The sequence below is a fragment of the Petaurus breviceps genome, unplaced genomic scaffold (assembly GCF_028583685.1).
Source record: "Petaurus breviceps papuanus isolate PSGF00001 unplaced genomic scaffold, PetGlider_PUasm1.0 154, whole genome shotgun sequence".
Classification (NCBI taxonomy): Eukaryota; Metazoa; Chordata; class Mammalia; order Diprotodontia; family Petauridae; genus Petaurus; species Petaurus breviceps.
The window spans coordinates 3253696-3274764 of NW_027185715.1; the positions used below are offsets into that span (position 1 = coordinate 3253696).

Below are 21069 nucleotides of genomic sequence, written 5' to 3' on the forward strand. Positions count from 1 at the left end.
AGGAATACTAAAAAAATTGTGGGGGAAGTTTAAAAGAATACAATTTGAAGTGAAGGCTATGTATTGATGTTCTCTCTGTCAGGTTACCCAAATTGACTGTTTAAGTAAATATTTAATGTTGCCACCTTACATACGCAATTTATACAGTCTGCTTTTAATGCCATAATAATTTTATAATACTAATAAAATTTTAATTAAAATAAATGAACAGAACATTCCAACTGAACATTTTTAATGCAGACAGATGTCTGGAGACACAAATAGTATCTAAGTGCCCTCTCTCCCATTAGTTAGAACAACATCAGTGACAAAGACTTCACCAAAAAAATAGACATTTGGCAGTAGCCAAAATACAAACAATTTATTTGTAAATCAATTGTAATTTGCAACTAAGAATGTTTTTTTTTCTCATATAAAAGGTGTGATTTTTTTAAAAAGTAAAATCAAAGTTGGAAAGATCTGAGAGGTGACCTAGCTCAACCAACCATAACTTAAAATAGGAATCCCTTTCAAACAACCTTGATAATGATGTTCATCAGTTCCCCACTTAAAGACCACCAGACAAGAGCTCACTCTCCCCCATGTGGTCATTTTGATTTTGATACAGGGATAATCATTAGGAAATTCTCATTTTTGTTGGACTACCATTAGCCTACACATTTCTTCTGCACATTGGTCCCAGTCCTGTCCTCTAGGATCTAGTGAAATAACTTTACCATCTCTTATGTATGACAGCCCTTCAAATATTTGAAGTATGGTTCACTCTCATTATTCTTCACTGTAAGGATTCTCTTTTCCTTTAACAAATTCTAACATAATCTTTTTCACTCTCTCTTATCTCCGTTATCCAATATGTTTCCATGGCCTGTCAATTTTGCCTTTGTAACATTTCTTATATTTGCCCTTCTCTTTCCGTTTATACTGCCTCTAATCTGGTATAGATCGCATTGCCTCATTCCTAGACTATTGCAATAGCATACTTCTTGGTCTCCCTACCTTAAGTTTCTTTCCACCCCATTCCATCCTCCACTCAACTTTCAAGTAGATCTTCCTAAGGTGCAAGCTGACCATACTATCTCTCTATTGAATAAACTCCAGTGTCTCTCTGTCACCTCCCATATAAAATGTAAAATTTCCCGTTAGACTTTCAAAGTCCCTTTTAACCTGGTCCTCTCTTACCTTTTTAGTCTTCATAAATCTTACTGCTGCCTTCTCAGTCAATGTACTCTGAGACCCAGAGACACTAGCCTCCTATGTCTCATGCAAGACGTTACATTTCCTGACACTATGAAATTTCCTTGACTGTCCCCCATGTCCCACATGCCTAGAATCTTCTCTCTCTCTCTCTCTCTCTCTCTCTCTCTCTGCCTCTCTCTCTTTCTCCATCTCCTGGCCTCCCTGGCTTCCTTCAAGTTCCACCTAAAATCCCACCATCTACCCAAAGTCTCCCCTGCTTCATTTTCATGATAGCGCCTTCCCACTATTGATTAACTTCAATTTAGCCTGTGTATATCTGCTTTGTATAGATTGGTTTGCATGTTTTACCTCCCATTAAACTATGTGTTTCTTGAGAAGAAGGATTACTATCTTCTTTTCCTTCTTTGTATCTCCAGTGCTCAGAGTAGCACCTAGCACATAGTAGACACTTACTAAATGCTTGTGGCAGCTAGGTGGTACAGTGTATAGAGCACTGGGCTTGCAACCATAAAGACTCATCTTCATGAGTTTAGACCTGACCTCAGAAATTTAATACTTGTGTGACTCTGGACAAGTCACTTAACCCTGTTTGCTTCAGGTCATCATTTATAAAATGAGCTGGACAAGGGAATGACAAACCACTTTAGTATCTCTGCCAAGAAAACCCTAAATGGGGTCACAGAGAGTTGGAAACAACTGAAAAATGACTTAACAAATCTTGTTGACTGAGTGAGGTGCATGGTATAATCATACTAATTCTTTCAAAGTGCAACCTATTATCCATGTAATGTGGGGAAGGCTGGAATGGTAAAGTTGTAGAATGCTTACCAGAGTACTGTGCAGTGGAGACTTTGTGTGCCTTGAGATGCTTGCAATTGCCATGAAGACCTAGCATGAGCCCTGAAACTTTGGCAAAATCTCATGATATCATGATATATAATCATAGCATTTCTTGGGTTAGCAGACTGTTCAGTGAGATGCAAGTGCAGCTGAAAGTTACATAGATGGGATGGCAGAGAGTTGCAGTCTGACTTTCCTCAAGACTGTTGAAATAGTTAGTTTGATTCAGAGTGAATAGTGCTCCTTTTGATCCTGGTATTATAAGAAAGCAAGCAAAGTACAAAGGGAAAAATCAGAAATACCAATTCCTCGCCTTCTAGAAAGGCTTCAGTGCAGGTCATGCTGGCTATTCATAGCACATATCTATAGAAGGCAAACCATTGGTGCACAGCATATCAGATATACTGATCAGAAGATATGACTATTTTCATTATTCATTTGTATCATATCATAAAAACACTGGGGAAAAGATCTTACCTGAAATAAATGAAAACTTCATATTGCATTTTGCCAATGGTATCCTCACCTCCAAGTTGTACACATATTGCTGACCAATGTAAGGCAATAATCATTAGGAATGACTTCATGCCTTTGCCTGGATTAGGTGAAATAAGAAATGAACTTGAGGACCTTCTAAGATATAAAGACAGGAAAGTTAAAGAAGGTGAAGTCATTAAGCTTTATTTAATGTAAACTCTGGATATCATGCTTAATAATGAAATGGATGACCAAAGTTATGCTGGTACTTCACATGACTTTTAAAATGAGTTTTGAAAAGGATTTTTTTTGTTTGACACAATGAATTCAACTAGAATTTGCTAAACTACCAGAATTTACTATAATCATCATGAATGAGCATGTTATTCTACAGTATTTGACAAATTGTAAAAATATTTAAGGACTTGAAAACAATAGCACACACACACACACACACACACACATATATATATATACACATATCTCTACCTATCTATCTATCCATCTATCTACCTATCATCTATCTGTCTATGTATCTATCATCTATCTATGTATCTATAATCTATCTATCATCTATCTATTGTAGCCATTGCCATAGTAAGAAGCATAATAGGAAGGGTAGAGTTCTCAAAGAATACTTCCAAAGCTAAAAGGTAAGCATCATCATGGCAGAAGCAACTGAGAAAGATATTGAAGATCAACTGAAAGATTTCTTCGTCACCATCTAGGTGGTACACACAGTCAACAATCTTAAAGCCATTGTGAACAATCAAAAGTCACCAAAAAATACACAGAAATTTACAGAAAACAAAAGCATACAATAGATTCTAGATTCCAATAATCAGCATAAAAAAGCAAAAGTCAAAAGGTTGCAGTTATAACAAGGACTCAGAGCTAAGGATCTATGGAAAACATTACTGCAGAGGCTTGAGAAACAAAATTATCAGTGATAAGATCTGAAGGAGGAGTCCTTGGGAAATTTGTGGTCATCCAAATGACTGCTAGAAACCCATGACTAAAAAAAGATACAAATTGGACAAATTGGATCAAATGAGAAACAGAAAGTTTAAATACCATTAATAGTATCATCTTCAGAAGAGTTAGACCAAAGTGAGGGTGGAGTTGGGGTCTTCTCTGCAAAACTAGAAAGCTGCAGAAAAAGAAAGATGAATGATTATTGGCTCAAATGCTTCATGGTGGCACATGAATTTCACACAAATCACTCTGATAGTTTTCTATCAGATAAAAACTTTGTCCCATCTTTCTCAGCATATTATATATATAATCTTATTTATTTTGTGTTTAATTTATGGAATAAAACAAGCATTTATATAATGTAGTATGATAAAAAAAAGTCTCAACAGATTACATTTCTACTACACAAAGAAGATGTCAAAGATTTTTTTTTACCAAATATAGGACAATTATAAGTTTATTTTTATATAAAACAATCACAGGTAGTCATCACCTTAAAATCTATAAATATTTTAAAGAAAACAATATGTGGTTGAGGGGAAAAGGGATTTTTTCTGAGGATATGAAGATCAATTTTTATTGATTCAATATTTATTGAAAAAGTAAGTTCAAATGCACCAGAATATAATCATTGCCTTTACAGATTATGGCAGAAATTTTGACTCAGAATTTCACTCATGACTTGTTTATGTACTACAAGTTTATAAAATAGAAGTAATTATAATTAGAATGCTGGAGCATTTGGTACTCACATGCAAAGCTTTTCTTTTTCAAACATGCCATTAACACAAATTGATAGAGGAATCCAGGTGGTGCAGCTTTGGACTTGGAGGCAGGCAGATTTTAGTTCAAACTTGGCTTCAGACACTTAACTAGTTGTGTGATCCCGGGCAAATAACTCTACTTCTTTTGCCTCAGTTCCCTAATCTGTAAAATAAGATTAATAATAACACCTATCTCACAGGATTATTGTGAGAATCAAATAAAATTTTATTTGTAAAGTATCTGTCAAACTTTAAAGTGTTATATAATTGACAGATATTATTATATTCAAGGTAATATTTTTAAGAACACAACTTATATTTAAAATGATTCCATGTGACCATAAATTCTTTATTATCTTTTCCAAATAGAACTAAGTATAACTTCCAAATTAAAGAGAGAATTGAACTAAAAGTATCAGATTAATCAATCACTTGTACATGGATAACATCAATCTTTGTGATTTAACTGGGAAAAAAAACCTCATAGTTAAATAGCTTCTTCAACTCAAGGAATCTTTCTTCAAAGACATCAAAATGTCTTTTGAACACTATAAGTATCAAATTCTTAATGTAAACTAAGAAAGCATATAAACCGCAAGCTTTGAGTTTGCATTAGGAGATTAAATTGAATCCACGGATGAAAAAGAAAGTTGCAGAAGCTGTGGTATTCTCCAGGCAGTATCTATTGAGCTCTCCAGATGAAAACTGAGAGTGATTACGTGAATAGAGTGACTGGCATCCTGAAGTCAAGGTGGAAGAGTAGATGTAGAGAAATTAACACCCACCCAATACCAGTCTTAATGTATAGTTTTGTTGTAGAGAAGTGGACAGCAGCAGATATAGAAGATATGTAATCCCACACCCATATAATCTTAATAGTACATAAGACTCATCACTGGAAGGCAGCTTCAGAAATATTGATATTTTCTCTTTTTAAGAGAAGTGAGGATTAAGAAATGTTATCTGAGTATATAACAAACAAGCTAATAATTAACAGAAGTACTTGGGGGGGGAGAAAAGCACATCTTGCTTCACAAAGCAATAGTAAATGCTGACACAAAGTATATACCTTGACTATGATGAATGGACATCAGATTCTAGGAAATGATTAAGATCTAAGAATTAAGTCAAAAGATTGTAATTGTAGTATCCTCTTAAACTCAAACAAAAATACATTGATAAATAAGAATCAAGCAAATTTCTGAGTCATATAGATTTGTTAATAGAAAATAGTGTAGTTTATAATATTAATTGAAGATGCGACCTTTGCCACCAGAAATTACAGAAAGGTTATTTTTTTCCTTTTGGAGGGGAGAGGGCAGGGTAGTTGGGGTTGTGAATTGCCCAAAGTTAAAGGGCCAGTAAGTGTTAAGTGTCTAAGGCTGGATTTAAACTCAGTTCCTCTTGACTCCAGGGCCGGTGCTCTATTCACTGTGCCACCTAGCCTCCCCAAGAAAGGTTATTCTTAAGGAGCCCAGGTTTACCAACTAATGTAGATGATGTAATGAAGTAGTAGAAACTATGCTACATATTTATTACAGTCTGTAAACATTTAACATCTAATGGATACCTAGTATTCATGCATCACCAGGTGGTTAGAAATATATTCCAGTAGCTTCCTATACTTTATAAACTGAGGATACAATCCCATATTATAAATGCACACTCCAAAATGTCCTTGGGATTCCAATAAATAAAGTAGGATTGAACAAACATTGCAGACAGAACTGTTGCCCACAACTGCTTGCCCAGACACAACTTTGTTCTAGAAAAATTCAAGAACAATTTTTAATAGATGTCACCATAATGAATTCTGACAATCTCCAAATGAAAAACTTTAAAAAGGAAAAGACCTAGAGGAGAAATTAAAAGCATGTGGGAAGCAAGATAAGATACGTGTCATCAAACTGTGTCCTGTCTGTTATTGGAATTGTCCCAAATACTCTTTAAATGAGACCAGTCGTTGCATTTACATCTGGATCCTCTTATTCAATTGCAAAAAACATTCATTTTTACCTATTTGTTCAAGAGTTGGCAGCACATTAAACATAAAAAGTCGTAGAGGGATAGCAACTTGTCCTAGAATTATTTATATCTGAAACTCATCAAAAAAGGTGAGAATAAGATAACAGTAACAATAACACTTTGTTGTTGAATTGTTTCAATTGTGTCTGACTATTCATGTCCCTACTTGGGTCTGTTTGTTGGTTTATTTGTATTTTTGGCAAAGATACTAGAATAGTTTGCCATTTCCTTCTCCAGATCATTTTTATAGATGATGAAACTGAGGCAGGCAGGGTGAAATGACTTGCTTAGGGTCACACAGCTAGTAAGTTTCTGAGGTCAGATTTGAAGCCATGAAAATGAATTTTCCTGATTTTAAGCCTAACCACTGTGCCACTAAGCTGCCCAATAATAATACTAGTAACAAATATAAACCTACCAATATGAGAATACAATAAATAAACTGGAACATTATTATAAGTAACACTATCATCCATAATCTCCTGGATATAACATTGGCCTACAAAAACTTAAGAACCACATTTTTAATAGTTTTGGTTGTACCAATCACTGAAAAAAAAAACCCAAACTCTATGAAATGAACAATTCTCACAGAAACTTAGTTGCAAAATCAAAACCAAAATAAAAAATGTGATTCTTTCTAGTACGTATTGTCTTTGTCATCTTCTCTACTACTGTAAATGTCTTGAAGATACTTTCAGGGAGTCTGTAGAAGAAGGAGTTGAGGAACAATTTAATGAGTCTGAGAGCATCTAAGAAGTACCTACTATGAACCCGGCCCTGTTCCAAGCACTGGACCAATATTGTTTTTCACTTAAAAAAATCAGTCACTAGGTGGTGTAGTGAATAGAGCACTGACCCTGGAGTCAGGAGGACCTGAGTTCAAACTTGGCCTCAGACACTTAACACTTATTAGCTATGTGACCTTGGGCAAGTCACTTAACCTCATTGCCCTGCATTCCCCCATCAAAAAAATAATCAATCATCCTATCCACCAGTGCTGTAAAAGTTGCTAAACATCAAAGAATAATATCCAGATAGCAAGTGGTAGTAGTACTCTCTCTGTTGTTGTTCAATAGTGTCTGACTCTATGGGATCCCAATTAGGGTTTTCTTGGCAGTGGTTTGCCATTTCCTTCTCCAGCTCATTTTACAGATGATGAAACTGAGGCAAATAGTGTTAGGTGGCTAACCCAGGAGCATGCAGCTAGTAAGTGTCTGACACCAGATTTGAGCTCAGGTGTACTTGACTCAAGGTCTAATGTTCTATTCACTTTATAATGCCTAATAAGTCACTGACATTCTAGACAGAGAGCTGGCCTTGGAGTCAGGCCCACTGACTCCAGCTCTGTATCTGGCATGTATTAACTCTGTGGCTATGTGCAAATTGCTTAACTTCTTAGTGCTTTGGGCAATGCTTTGAGGCTGTAAATTACTTAGGGGCTATTGCTCAGCATAGTTAGAGAAATTTCCACAACAGAAGTGCCCTATACTGATTGAGTCATGGGTCCAGACTACCTTCTCCATCTCTAATAACCCTCCACACCAACAAAAATAATCTGGGAGACAGATGTTCTGCATTCACTATAATAGGTTTAAGAAAACTAGGTGATAGTAAAAGCCTTTTTTCCCTCTGCTCTGGGGCATTTTTGGAACCCCCCTCCAAAGGCATTAAAACATACAGTAGAAAGAAAGTAGATTATGGAATGATGGCAAGAGTTTTGTGGTTACACAAACACACTTTAATTGAATTTCCAAAAGATGAGAAATATTTAAATCATTTATAATTACTTCATAATAATTTAATTCATAAGGTACCCCTTCAATGTAAAAATGGCTTCATCCAGCCTCCAGCTAATGATTTAATGTTTTTACCTGCTTCAGATCTGGTATTTTCTTAGCTCAATTTAATGATTAATGTGGCATAAAAGTCACAACTTCTTGATTATTAAAATCCTGTTTATTGAAGATTACAAATACAATCCATTTCAAAGTCATTACTAAACACAAGTAGGTTGTAATCATCAATTCACATAGAATAATAGCTATCTTATAAAACCTTAATGATGTACTTATTACAGAATCTTCATTCAGAATATAACCACAAAAACAAACAAACACTGATACACACTTTTTTGATTAAAATGGTTCTGAGTACTGAATTAAACATCAAATAGGGTAAATTCTCAATAACCTGAGACATTCCATCCCCACTTACAAATCCTCACCCACCCTCACTCCCAAGCAGCAGCTTGGGTAGGATTGAAAGCCAAAAGGTTCATCCATGTGACTGCAATTGAACTAGATTGAACAGTATTCTCTAAGGCCCCTTCCACCTCAAAATATATGATGCCTAGAATAATTACAATAACTTAAAATATGCTGCAAATGGAAATCATTCATTTTTAAAGATTTTTTAAAAAATCTTTTTTTTTTTTTTAAGTAAGGGAATGTACCACGGAGATAAGAGTGTTGGGTTTGGTATAAGGAAGTCACTTCCTCTGACTCTTACCAACTGAGTGAGCATGGTCAAGTCTCAAAATATAAGCCTCAGTTTACAAAGAAGGATTTTTTTCCTGTAAAATGGGGATAATGATCCTTATAGTAACTACTTTATAGGGTTGCATTGTTGTTCGGTTTTTTTCAGTCATGTCTTACTCTCTGTGACCCAACTTGGGGTTTTATTGGCAAAGATACTGGAGTGGTTGGTCATTTCCTTCTTCAGCTCATCTTACAGATGAGGAAATTGAGATAAACAGGGTTAAGTGACTTGCCCAGGGTCACACAGTTGTAAGTGTCTAAGGCTATATTTGAACTCAGGAAGATGAGTCTTCCTGACTCCAGTCCCAGTACTCTGTCTGCTGCCTCACAGGGGAAGGGAATAAGAAAATGAGCATTTATATTAGGTCCTTTACCAATACTATTTCATCTGATCCTCACAATAATCCTGGGAGGGAGGCACTATTATTTTCTTCATTTTACAATTAAGCAAACTGAGACATTAGAGACTGAAAGGAAGAGGAATTGCAGTGGGCAGGAACTTGAGGCAGGCAGACCCACCAGCAGCTAATACAGTAATCCAGGTGTAAGGCGATAAAGGCCTCCGCTAGAGTGGAGGCAGCATCAAAGGAGAGAGACAGACAGACAGAGACACAGAGAGAGAGACAGACGGACAGAGACACAGAGAGAGACAGAGAGAGAGAGAGAGTTATATGGTCTTCGTGGGAAAAATAGTAATCTGAGAGTTTTAGAAGACTGTTCTGACCATTTGGATAGCCATAATTCAGATGTTTGAGCTTTCAGGCATAATATCCTCATCTGTGACAAGTGCAAATAATAATAGCTGCTTGACCACAAAGAATTATTGCCAAAAATAGAGGAGGTAATTTATGAGTGTGTTCTATTAGAGAGCAGTGATTCATAAATGTATGGTGAGAATATTGGATAAGGATTATCAACAAAATATGTTCAATATTCAACTATAATAAAATTAAATAATATAACATACAACATAAATATACAATATAAGAAATAAAATATAATTACATGGTATATACATATACACACACACCATATAATTATATAATAAAATAAAATATCACCTCTCCCCAAACTTTTATTTGTCATAGTTTTCAGTTCAGTATCCCCAAACCTTTTGTCCTGTGGTAATAAGGAAGGAAGGATATGAACATTTAATAAATATTTAATAAGTGCTTGCTATATGCCAGGTACCGTGAGTTACAATACATGCATAATCTCACCTCCACTTAAATTGGATCTTAAACATCTTCTGCCTTTTTCATGTTCTCACCTGCTCATATTATGCTTACAATGCCCATTTCCTTTACCTCCATTTTTACCTATTGAAATACTGTCCATTTTTCAAGGCCAAGATCACTTTCCCCATGAAGTCTTCCCTGATATCCCAATCTGATAATGTTCTCTCTCTTCTGCAAATTCCCACTCAATCTTTTTTGATATTGATCTTGCACATTTAATAAATTTAAACGTGTATCATAGTCATCAGTATGAGCCTGTTTTGCTTACCTTCGTATCTAACCTAGTGTTTAACACAAAACTTGGTACATAGTCATTGCTCGTGAGAATTAGCAGAAGCAAATAAAGGGAGGGCTGATCTTGAAGTCAGAAAAACCTGGATTTAAATAAACCCTGTCGAGATGATACATATTAGCTATAAGACCACATACTAGAGATGCAAACTTTCAGTGTCCCAGGTAACTCTCTTAAGACCGTAAATTGTGTATGCCATTTCTGATAAGCACCAATGGAAGGAGTTTCCACACCATACGTTCCTCACACCAAAGAAATAATAGGCGTATATCCCTTACTGTCCTCAGCCAAAAATGGGGAAGGGAGAGTTAAGGTTTATTGAATGAAGAAATACTTTTCTCATAATTGTCATTTTTCTTCTTCGTAGATTGATGCTAGTTCTAAATACCTACTTCCTCTGTCCCTGATGTGATTGCTCCTTGGAATTCTGTTTGAATATTCTCATTTCATCTAAGGTTCCCGAGACAGATGGAGGAAAAAATATTGAGTGTTGGTATGATGGTAATTAATGCACACACTGCGCTGTTTCATTCCATATTTGGAATGATTGAAATGAAAGTGGTTGGCAGTTCAGAATGAAAAAACTAATTCTAGAATTGCTTATCCTTCCTTTTCAAATTATTAGGCAATTTCAGTCTTGAAATGAAGAGTAAGCTAATAGCAGCTTCTGGACTCAGGCATGCTGTGCTTTGCCACTCACTTTCTTCAGGTTTTGGCTTCATGAAAGTATTACTACCATTACCAACAAATTGGCCTCATTTCATTTGTGGTAATGAGGATGGAAAACAGGTTTTCTTTACCTAGAAGAGTAAAGTAGCATAGAGGAAAGAGCACTAGCCTAAGGACCAGAACACCTGGGTTCTAGCCTCATACAGTGTTAATATCCTTCTGCCTTAATTTTAGACAGTAATTCAATTCAGCTAATAATTTATTTTTACATATACTGATGATCAATTCTTTTATAGTGGACGGGTATGTTAACATTCACTCAAAATAACTATAAACTAATCTTTAACCATATTAAGCACTAAAATAGCCTTAAAGACACATTAAATTGAATTTTTAAGTAGCTTTGTTTACCAAATTTAAGAGCTGACATTAGTTGACTTTGCATATCAATTTAAGGGTTACAAAGCAATTAATGCATGTTATCTCAATTGATGTTCCCTACAACTCTTTGAATGGGTGGTTAGGAGATAGAGTGGAGAGAGTGCTGGGCTTGGAGTCAGGAAGACATCTTCCTGAACCCAAATCTGGCCTCAGACTAGCCATATGATTCTGAACAAGTAATTCAACCTTGTTTGCCTCAGTTTCCTCACCTGCAAAAAAGAGCAGGAGGAGGAAATTTCAAACCACTCCACTATTTTTGCCAAGAAAACCCCAAATTGGGTCACAAAGAGTAAGACATGACTGACAAATAACACATCCTTTAGCAACTTCACTCTCCTGATTCTCTTACTATCTTACAGCATACTGCAAATTTTCTTCATTGATTTCTTTACTAGCCCTCTAACTTCCACAATTGACCCCTCTTATGTCTTGCTTTATTTTCTCAACGTTATCTATGCTCCTGGATTAAACTATGCCCCAACCTTACCCCTAAGCACCAGCTCTGTAGTTCTAACTGCTTACTGGATAGCTTTGGTAATACCTCACATGAGTAATACTTCACATACTCAATTATATTTTCAAGGTAAACATCCTTTTGTAAAAGCTTTAAAGGGCAGGTAGGTGGCACAGTGGAGAAAGCCCCTCGAGTCAGAAGGATCTGAATTCAAATTCATTCTCCAGCACTTATTACTGTGTGACCCTGGGCAAGCCACTTAACCCTGTTTGCCTCAGTTTCCTCATCTGTTAAATGAGCTAGAGAAGGAAATGGCAAACCACTCCAGTATCTTTGACAAGAAAACCCCAAATGGGGGTCACAAAGAGTTAGACACACCTGAATGATAACAACAACAACAATGGCAGCAACTTAAAAAAGAAATTCCACTCATCCTTCAAGGGCCAACAAAAATCTTATCTTGACCCTGATTGCTCCCCACTCTGCCCCAATCAGAAAACATTCTCGTCTCAACCCATTGTACCGTAGTGTCATCTCCACATAAAAAGGCTCGCATATCATTAGTACCTAAGTATGTCACCGTCTCATCACACTGTTCTTTAGGACACATGGTCTTCATGGGAAAAATAGTAGTCTGAGAGTTTTAGAAGACTTGAAGGCTAAACCCTGTTCTACCACCACCCATTTGGATAACCATAATCCAGATGTTTTGAGCTTTCAGGCATAAAAATCCTCACCTGTGACAAGTGGGAATAACAACAGCTGTTTGACCACAAAGAATTATTGCCCAAAACAGAGGAAGTGACTTCTCATGGCCCAATATGTAATATGTAAACTGCTGATGCTGGCATTCAAGGTCCTGTGGAATCAACTCACCCACTCATCTCATATTAAATGCCTTCACATATTCTCTACTCCAGGTAATCTGACTTATTCTCTCTCCCCTGGTCTTCTCCTTTTTCTTTGTTTACTCTGTTCCCTCTGAATGGGATGCTTTCTCTTCCATTTCTATCTGTTGAAAGATTTCCTTCCAAGTCCTAATATAGGCTTCTCCAGCCTGATTTCTTCTCAAGCCTTTCCTGACACACTCTCAGGGATCTGCTGGTAAATGATTAACGATTGACTCTTTGGGGCTGAGGGGAGTATGCATAACACACTTTTAAGTTTAATTTGAATTATTAATATTTTATTTTATTATCAATTATTGATGTTTTAAATTTGCATTATTAATATTTTCTCCATCATTTTCTCAAGTATAGGCAACTAGAAAAAACAATAAATTAAGCCCTAATTTGTAGGTTTGCCTATTCCCTTATTTCCAAGATGTAAATGTTCACAGTGAAAATTTAACAACCAGTTCTGTGAGTCAAATAATAAGAATAAAAACAATAATGAGAAGCATACATATGGTGCCCACTATGTGCCAACTACTTTACAGTGATTTCATTTGAACCTCACAACAACCCTAGGGGGGAGGTGTTGTTATTAGGAGGCAAACAGTTCAAGTGACTTCCACAAGGTTACAGTCAGTGAGTGTCTGAGGTTGGATTTCAACTCAGGTCTTCTTGACTCTATGCCCAGCACTCTTATCAAACTGGGCCACCTAGCTGGTTAGAGCCATTGTACCCTGCTCCACTTGGCTGAAAGTGATCTCTCCTTGTCTCAAATTTCTTACACTGCCTCTCCAGGGCATCCCCTTAGCATTTATCATACTTCCCATCATATTATAGGTACTGTTCTCTGTGTCTTTCCTCCTCTCTTAGACTATAAACATCTTGTAAGCAGGGTCTGTGTTAGTCAGTCTTGTATTTCTAACACCCGGCATATAACCTTGCATTCTATAGGCAAAGAAAGGGCTTTGAAATAAATTGAAATGGACAGATTGCTGAATGGCTTGGGAAAGACCCCAACAAGCCAAATGGAGACCCAAAATGAAATAGATTAAACAATTATTCTGCTAATTTGGGCAATGTGACATCCAGGCAGGGAGATTTATGCCTAGTTTCCTCCTCGCACAAGGAAGGAAACAGCTGGGAAAAGAAGACAGAAAAGGGAGAGGGGACCAGATCAAAAGACTGTGCTCAGCTTTAATCACTGATCAAGGTAAACTGCCAGTTAGGAGGGTGATAAATATTTGGCTGGAAGAAAAACCCTTAAAGATCCTTTACTACAACCCCCTTATTTTACAGGGGTGGCTGCAAGGACCCAGAAAGGTCATATCATCAGATTACTATTAAACAGAAGTAGGATTTGAACTTGGGTTCTCTGAAGGCATATTCTCTTTTTATACACTATGCTTCTTTTCTCCAGGCTCTCATTTGTTCCATTCCCTTATTAATTTATTATTTCTTACTTTATCCCCCTGGCTTATATGAATTACTGTTGTCTTGCCTGATAATTTCTCTGACTGTGGACTGACACCATGTGATTACTACGTTTTTTTTTTTTTTTTTACTTTGTGATGTCAATGGGATTTAAGATCTTCCCCTCCCTAAGCCTCATGTGCAGCCTATTAAGGGAAGCTTGCTTAGGGGAGGCTTGCTGTAGGAAGTCTTTCACACCTTTTGCTAATTTCTAATTAGGCACTGAGTCAGGAGGGTTGTGATGCCTTCTGGCTCTGAGAAGTATATATTTACTCTGAGCTGGTATTTGGCTTCGGGGGCTCGCTTATGAGAAGGATCTTGTGAGTCCCTGTTGTGGCAGATTCAGAGTGGCTCATATGTTCAGGGCTCCCTGACTGCTCAGGTGTAAAGACTGTCTTGATACAGGTATGTATGTAAACTGTATAGTTGACTGAGGTAATCAGAGCCCTCTCTGTTGGTCTTTGTTTCTCTGTTTGTATTTTCTCTTAAATTCAGGGTGATAACTTTTCCCCTGAACTAGTGAATGTAATAAAAAAAATTGTTGACCCCTTAAATAGCTATCTTTCCTAGTAAAGCAGACCTAAGAACCTGTGCTAGCAGCCATCCTGGGTATGCCAGTGTGGTTGCCCCTACAGACTTGTAGCTTGGTTTTTGAAGATGCCCCCTGACAGATTTTTTGTATTGGGACTTTCCCTGCTTCTTCAGCCTACTGTTTGCATTCAAAATATAATAACATCTAGCATTTCTATAGCTCTTTCAGCTATAGGAATATGTCATTTTATCCTCCGGATGACCCTGGGAAGTTGGTGCTATTTTTATCCCCACTTTACAGATAGGCAAACTGAGGATAAGAGGTTAAGTGATTTTCCCAGGCTCACACAGCTAAGTGTCTGAGGCCAGATTTGTGTTCCTGCACACTTTCCACTATGGCATCAGTCTAATCTGAGTTCTTCATGGTTGTTTGGTGTTCTTGGTGTACACCCATGGTTCTTCTCCCTTCCAGTCCCCCTTACCATTTTGTCTTGGCTGCTAAGACAAATTAAAGAGTGAATGCCTTGATTCCTCCTCTTCTCTCTGCCCCTCCACTAGACTAAGTGGATCAGGAGGACACTGAAAACCTCACAGACTTTGCACATTTGAAGGGAAACAGACTAAGTATTTTAATTATGTGGATAATTCAGACAAGCTTAGGAAACTGAGGCTGTTTATACTCCCTCCAGTGTTTTTCCTGAGAGATAGAGAGGGTAAGGATTTTCCTTGGGTTCAGATCCCCAAAGCAGCTTCCATATGTCATTGTACCCCAAATAAAGGCAGAAATGTTTCCACGTTTATTAGCTTGTGTTCTTATACAATATCTGGGTTGCCTACTTCTTTATTCACTATTGTGCCCTTCAAAATGGAGGATTGTAGGTAGCTTGGGATAAAACTTTCTTGAAATTCATAGATTAGAGTGGAAAGGAATCTTAGCTAGCATTCAGTTTCAATCCTTCATTTTATAGAAGAGGAAACAGAAGGATATGGAGGTGAAGGGATGCAGAGCTAATAAGTGTCAGAGGCACAGCTTGAATCCAGGTGGTCAGGTTCTCAAGTCCAGGCCTCTCCAGGTTGTTTTCCAGACTGTTCCATTTCTCTAAAGGCCAAAGCACATTACAGAAGAGTCAGGGCAGTTTTGAGTTGTAAGGAGTATTAACATCCTGGCAGGGCTGTGCTGAAGACAGCTCCAAGGGCTTTTGAGAGCCAATTGTCTGATTTTGCAATATGGGTGTATACACTTCAGAAATTGACAATCCTAAAAATGAGGGTTTATTTTTTGTTTTGTTGATTGCCTAGACTTAGGAAAGTACATATTAAACTAAAAGGTGTCTGAGCAAACATTTTATTTCCAGGAGAATTGGGTTGTTAAACTTTGACCAGCCCACCCCTGTGCTGTTCCATAAACAATGCTTGAGTCCAGCAGGCTTGGGCGTGTAGTAGAAACTCAGGCAATGAAGTCATCACCCCACTGGAGGCCTGGGGACCCTAGGCTAACAACAAAAACCAGCATTTACACAATGCTTTAAGGTTTGCCAGTAACTCTACATCCATTATTTCATTGGAGTCCCACAGCATTCCTGATTCCAGAGGTCTGGTGATTTGTGTGTGTGTCCTGGATCCCCCTTTGACAGTTTCAATAGAGCCAATGGACCCCTCCCCAGGATCCTGTTTTAAAATACATTAAATATGTAAATACAAACAGTGGACAAATGGATGAATGAATGGATTAATAGATAAGTACATAGATGAATAAACCGATGAATATATACATAGATAAATAGGTGAATAGAATATATACATGGACAAATAAATGATAGATAAATGAATGAATGAATGATGGTTAGCATTGTGTATATATAGCACTTACTATGTTTCAGGCACTGTACTAAGCATTTTACAATTATGATCTCATTTGATTCTCACAAAGATCCTAGGAGATAGATGCTATCATTATCTCCAATTTAAAGATAAGGAAACTGAGGCAAACAGACTTGCTCAGGGTTACACAGCTAGTAAATATTTGAAGATGGATTTGAACTTAAATTAGAAGGCAGCTAGGTGGCTCAATGGATAGAGTACGGGGCCTGGAGTAAGGAAGAACTGAATTCAAATCTGACCCCAGACACAGTAGCTGTGTTACTCTGGGTAAGTCACTTAAACCCTTTTTGCCTTAATCTAACTAGAGAAGGAAATGGCAAACTACTCCAGCATCTTTGTCAAGAAAACCCAATGGATGGTGTGGTCTGCTAGGTCATGAAGATTTGGGTTCAACTGAATAACAATAGTTATAAAGATATTATGAAACAAATTCATAGACACCAGGTTAAAAACCCTAATCCAGGCAACCTGCTTTTTTTTTTCTTTACAGAGGAGGAAAATGAGGCTAGGAGTGGTTAAGATGACCTGCCTTATTCTTTGTGGAGCCAGGAAAAAAAAAACAAACAAACAACAATCTAGGTCTCCTGGTTCCTGGGCCATTCCAGTCCTCTGTGATGAGAACAGACAGGGAAGTGCCGAATACAACAATGCCCTTCTCCCCCAGATAGCAGCACTTTAGTGCTTTGTGAAATGCTTCCACTTTAGCATATGTTAGGGTACATGTTAGGGGTGGAATGAGTTAATGCCTGCAGAATACAGTGAGCCTCTTAGAAGACAGGTAAAAACAAAGTGGTATTATTTGAAGCCTGAGGATATGACATAAGTGTCCATTTTGAAGTATTTGTTTGGTTTTTCTGTAATAATAAGAGAGGGGGAAAAATTAGGGTGCCAAAAGGAGAAACCATGCTGTTGCCAGGCTTATAACTCAAGCTGTTAGACATTGAAGCGATTAATGCAATGTTTAGAAGAGGAGTTGTAGCCTTGCGTTAGGTGATCTATGGGCTAAATAGGACCTGTGACATTTTGCAAAAGCCAAAAGAAGTCATTATCATGCTCTGGCTTTTAAATGGGCAGCTGGAAGGCAGTAATAAAACTGAGGTAGAGCAGTAGCATTTACAATTCCAACACTAGTTACCAGCAAACTAGACAAAAGCTTTTCTTTCCTTCCAGTATATATTTGGGGACCAAAACTCATTGCTGTACATTCCCTTTACATTGTAATACAAAAGTGGCAGGAGAGCCGATCGCCAAATTCTCAGTGTCAGTATATACGCCTCCAAAATCGGCAGATGCTGTAATTTCAGGTTGGATTTATTGTTTTGTTGATTGTCTACATTCATGAAATTGATGGGGAAAGTTTTAATGTGCAGATTAAATTAAAAAATGTATAGAGCACACATCACCCTTCCCCTGAAAGCCCATTGTTAAACATTTACCAGCTTACTCCTGACTGGATAAGAAATGACAATTCTTCTGGTGCTTCCAGATCACTTAGAATTCATTTTTATTTTATATTTTGTTTGGACTTGTGACTCCATCAGTATAAGAAACCCTTACTGTGAAAATCACTGCAATCAATGCCATTTCGTCACTTTTAAAATCCAGCCTCTGACACTGACTTAGGGTAAATCCCTTAACCTCTGTCAGCTTCAGTCTCCTCATTTGTAAGATTGGGCTGATGATAGCACCCATTTCCCAGGTTGTTGTGAGGAATAAATGAGATAGTAGATGTAAAGTGTTTTGTAAACCTTAAGTTGTTCAGTCATGTCTCTCTCTTTGTGACCCCATTGGGGGTTTTTCTTGGCAAAGATACGGACTGGTTCATCATTTCCTTTCCAAGATCATTTTAGAGATGAGAAAACTGAGGCAAATTGGGTTAAGTGACTTGCCCAGGGTCACACAGTTAGTATGTGAAGTCAGATTTGAACTCAGGTTTTCCTGACTCCAGGCACAGCACTCTATCTACTGCCCCACCTAGCTGTCCTTATATAAATGTAAGCAACTTCTTATTATCATCTTCAGAATGAGTCAGTGAGAATTTGTGACTTACCCATGATCCAACAACCAATCTGCTTCAGAGACAGAGCTTGAATCCAATTCTTCCTCCCTCTAAGGTCAGTTGGTCACTTAATGCAGCTAATATACCTACATCTTCTTCCCTTGAGATACAGAATCTGCATCTTGATGAAGAGAATCTCCATTTTAAGCTGGTCCAAATATTTGATTCTGGCACCTGAGATCCTGGGCTAGATAGGTGATAATTCACTTTATTCTGTCTAGAATGAGTCCACCATCTCACTACTCTTACCATACCCATAATTCTTCCAACTCTAGCTCTTCTATTTCTGCTTTTCCCCCTCAGAATATAAGCTCCTTGAAGTCAGGGACTCTCTCAATTTTGTCTTTGTATCTCCAGTGTTTAGCACAGTCATTGGGACATAGTAAAAACGTTTGATTTATACATCTATTAGACTTAGGTACATTGGCCAGTTCCCATGGGAAAAGAGGACAGAGAATGATCAGGCAGGGGGAGAAAAGAGGCAATGACATTTATCTCAGGGGTTCAGTGATGAAGCTAGAAGAAATTTTTCCTTGTGATTGTCATCTCTTTGGTGCTGAGCGAGTTGTTTTTCTTTCAAAAATAGGTCTGCCATGGTCTGCAATAAGATAATTCCAAAAAACCAAAGTAAATAAGACATGCCCTTTGGGAGGTTGAATTTTTCCAATTATGCTAATTCCAACAAATTTCCTTTGTTTTGTCATCTGTTCCTTGATTTTATAGGGAGTTTGTCACATACACCCATCCCTCCTCCCCGTTTTCTAACTTGTTAGAGGCACATTTCCCAGTGTTTATTTAAATGTTGACGGGAAACATAGGACAAATTATTTCTTAAGAACTTGGAACATAGAGCCTCATTTCACCTCCAAATCCTGTCTTTGGTGTGGGATCCTTCAGTAGTAAGCCCACCCCATGATATTCTTCTGTGGTATGCCTCCAGTCACTGTTTGGCTAGGAAGCCAGTGACTAGTTAAGATTCAGGAGAGAATACAGGGATAGGCTGCAGAATACTTAACATTGTTCATAAATCTCTCTGCTGCCAGAAGAGTCTGCAAACCCCACCACCTAATATGCTAATAGATACATACCTTTTGAAGGTTTATAGGCAAAAGGGCAAACAAAGACTTGGGGACAGGCCATGCTTTTATTCCTGGTGGGTGTATATGTGTGACATTTTCCCTCCCACATCTCATGCCCTCCAAAATGTAAATTAATCTTGATTCCACAGTGAAAGACTAGTAGCCTTGTATGCTTTTTTTTTTTTTACCAGAGACATAATTGAGCTCTGACATTTTAAGCATTTTCATTGAATGATGACAATGGCATAATCTGAAATCATTGCACTTTCTCATAGATAAATGAGCCTGTTACTTGTCTTGTCTCAATTAAACCCCTAAATGATATCCTTTCTTCAATTTTGTTTTATCTTTCATGTCTATTCTGGAAGGTCGAGGGCATGATCCCTCACATTTCCTTCTTTCAAAAAATATTCTCATCATATTCATAGCCTCAAGTTAAAGTCACTCTACCTCTTACTGGGATCGTTTCCTCCCTCCTGAGAGGTCACTCCCAAATGCCACAAGGCAGGGCCTATGTAGACAACCCGGGGCATGTGCACCTCCTGCTCTAATATGGGTTGTGATTTGTTCCCCTCTCTAGGTAATGCCAAGTTCTCTAGCCTACCTGAGTCAATTTACATTCTGTATTATTTTTCTCTCTTCTCTTTCATAAAGCAGGCAAGAATATTGGCATTCCTCATGGTCATTTATTTCTGGGAAACAGCCATGTTTGCCTGAAGTAGTGAAAATTGTAACATGAAGGGACTTGTTTTCTAGAACAGGTTTTTATAAGTTTTTTTCCACATAATAAATGAGATAATTTCTGTGGAAACACTTCATAAATAGCAAAGTGCTGGATATCATTGTTGTTATTATTTCCTTTGTAATAATAACAGGTAGCATTTATATAGCACTTTAAAGTTTACTAAGCACCTGTTATCTTATTTGAACCTCACAACAAGCCCAAGATGTAGGTGCTATTATCATCCCCATTTCACAGATGAGAAAACAGAGGCAGGCAGAGGCAGTGACTTCCCCAGGGTCATATAGCTGGTAAGTGGCTACCACAGGATTTGAACACAGGTCTTTCTCATTCCAGGTCCAATGCTCTACCCACTGTACCACTTACTTCCTCTTACAGTAATTGACATTTACATATAATGCTTTAAAGTTTGTCAAGCACTCTACAGGTTATATCACTTAAGCCTCACAACAATTTTGAGAGATAGAAGCTAAAGATATTGTTATCTTTACAATAAGGAAAC

At 37.4% G+C, this 21069-nt stretch overlaps 1 long non-coding RNA gene across 1 annotated transcript in view; it reads right to left on the minus strand.

Moving 5' to 3' along the window:
* Positions 1 to 2336: 2336 nt before the first annotated feature.
* Positions 2337 to 21069, minus strand: part of LOC138156295 (uncharacterized) — a 207004-nt gene continuing 188271 nt past the window's right edge. Inside the window, exons 2-4 of the long non-coding RNA XR_011167119.1 lie at positions 4242 to 4416; positions 3589 to 3664; positions 2337 to 2632 (exon numbers count right to left, since the gene is read on the minus strand). This is a non-coding gene — a long non-coding RNA (uncharacterized lncRNA). The remainder of the gene's footprint in view (positions 2633 to 3588; positions 3665 to 4241; positions 4417 to 21069) is intronic.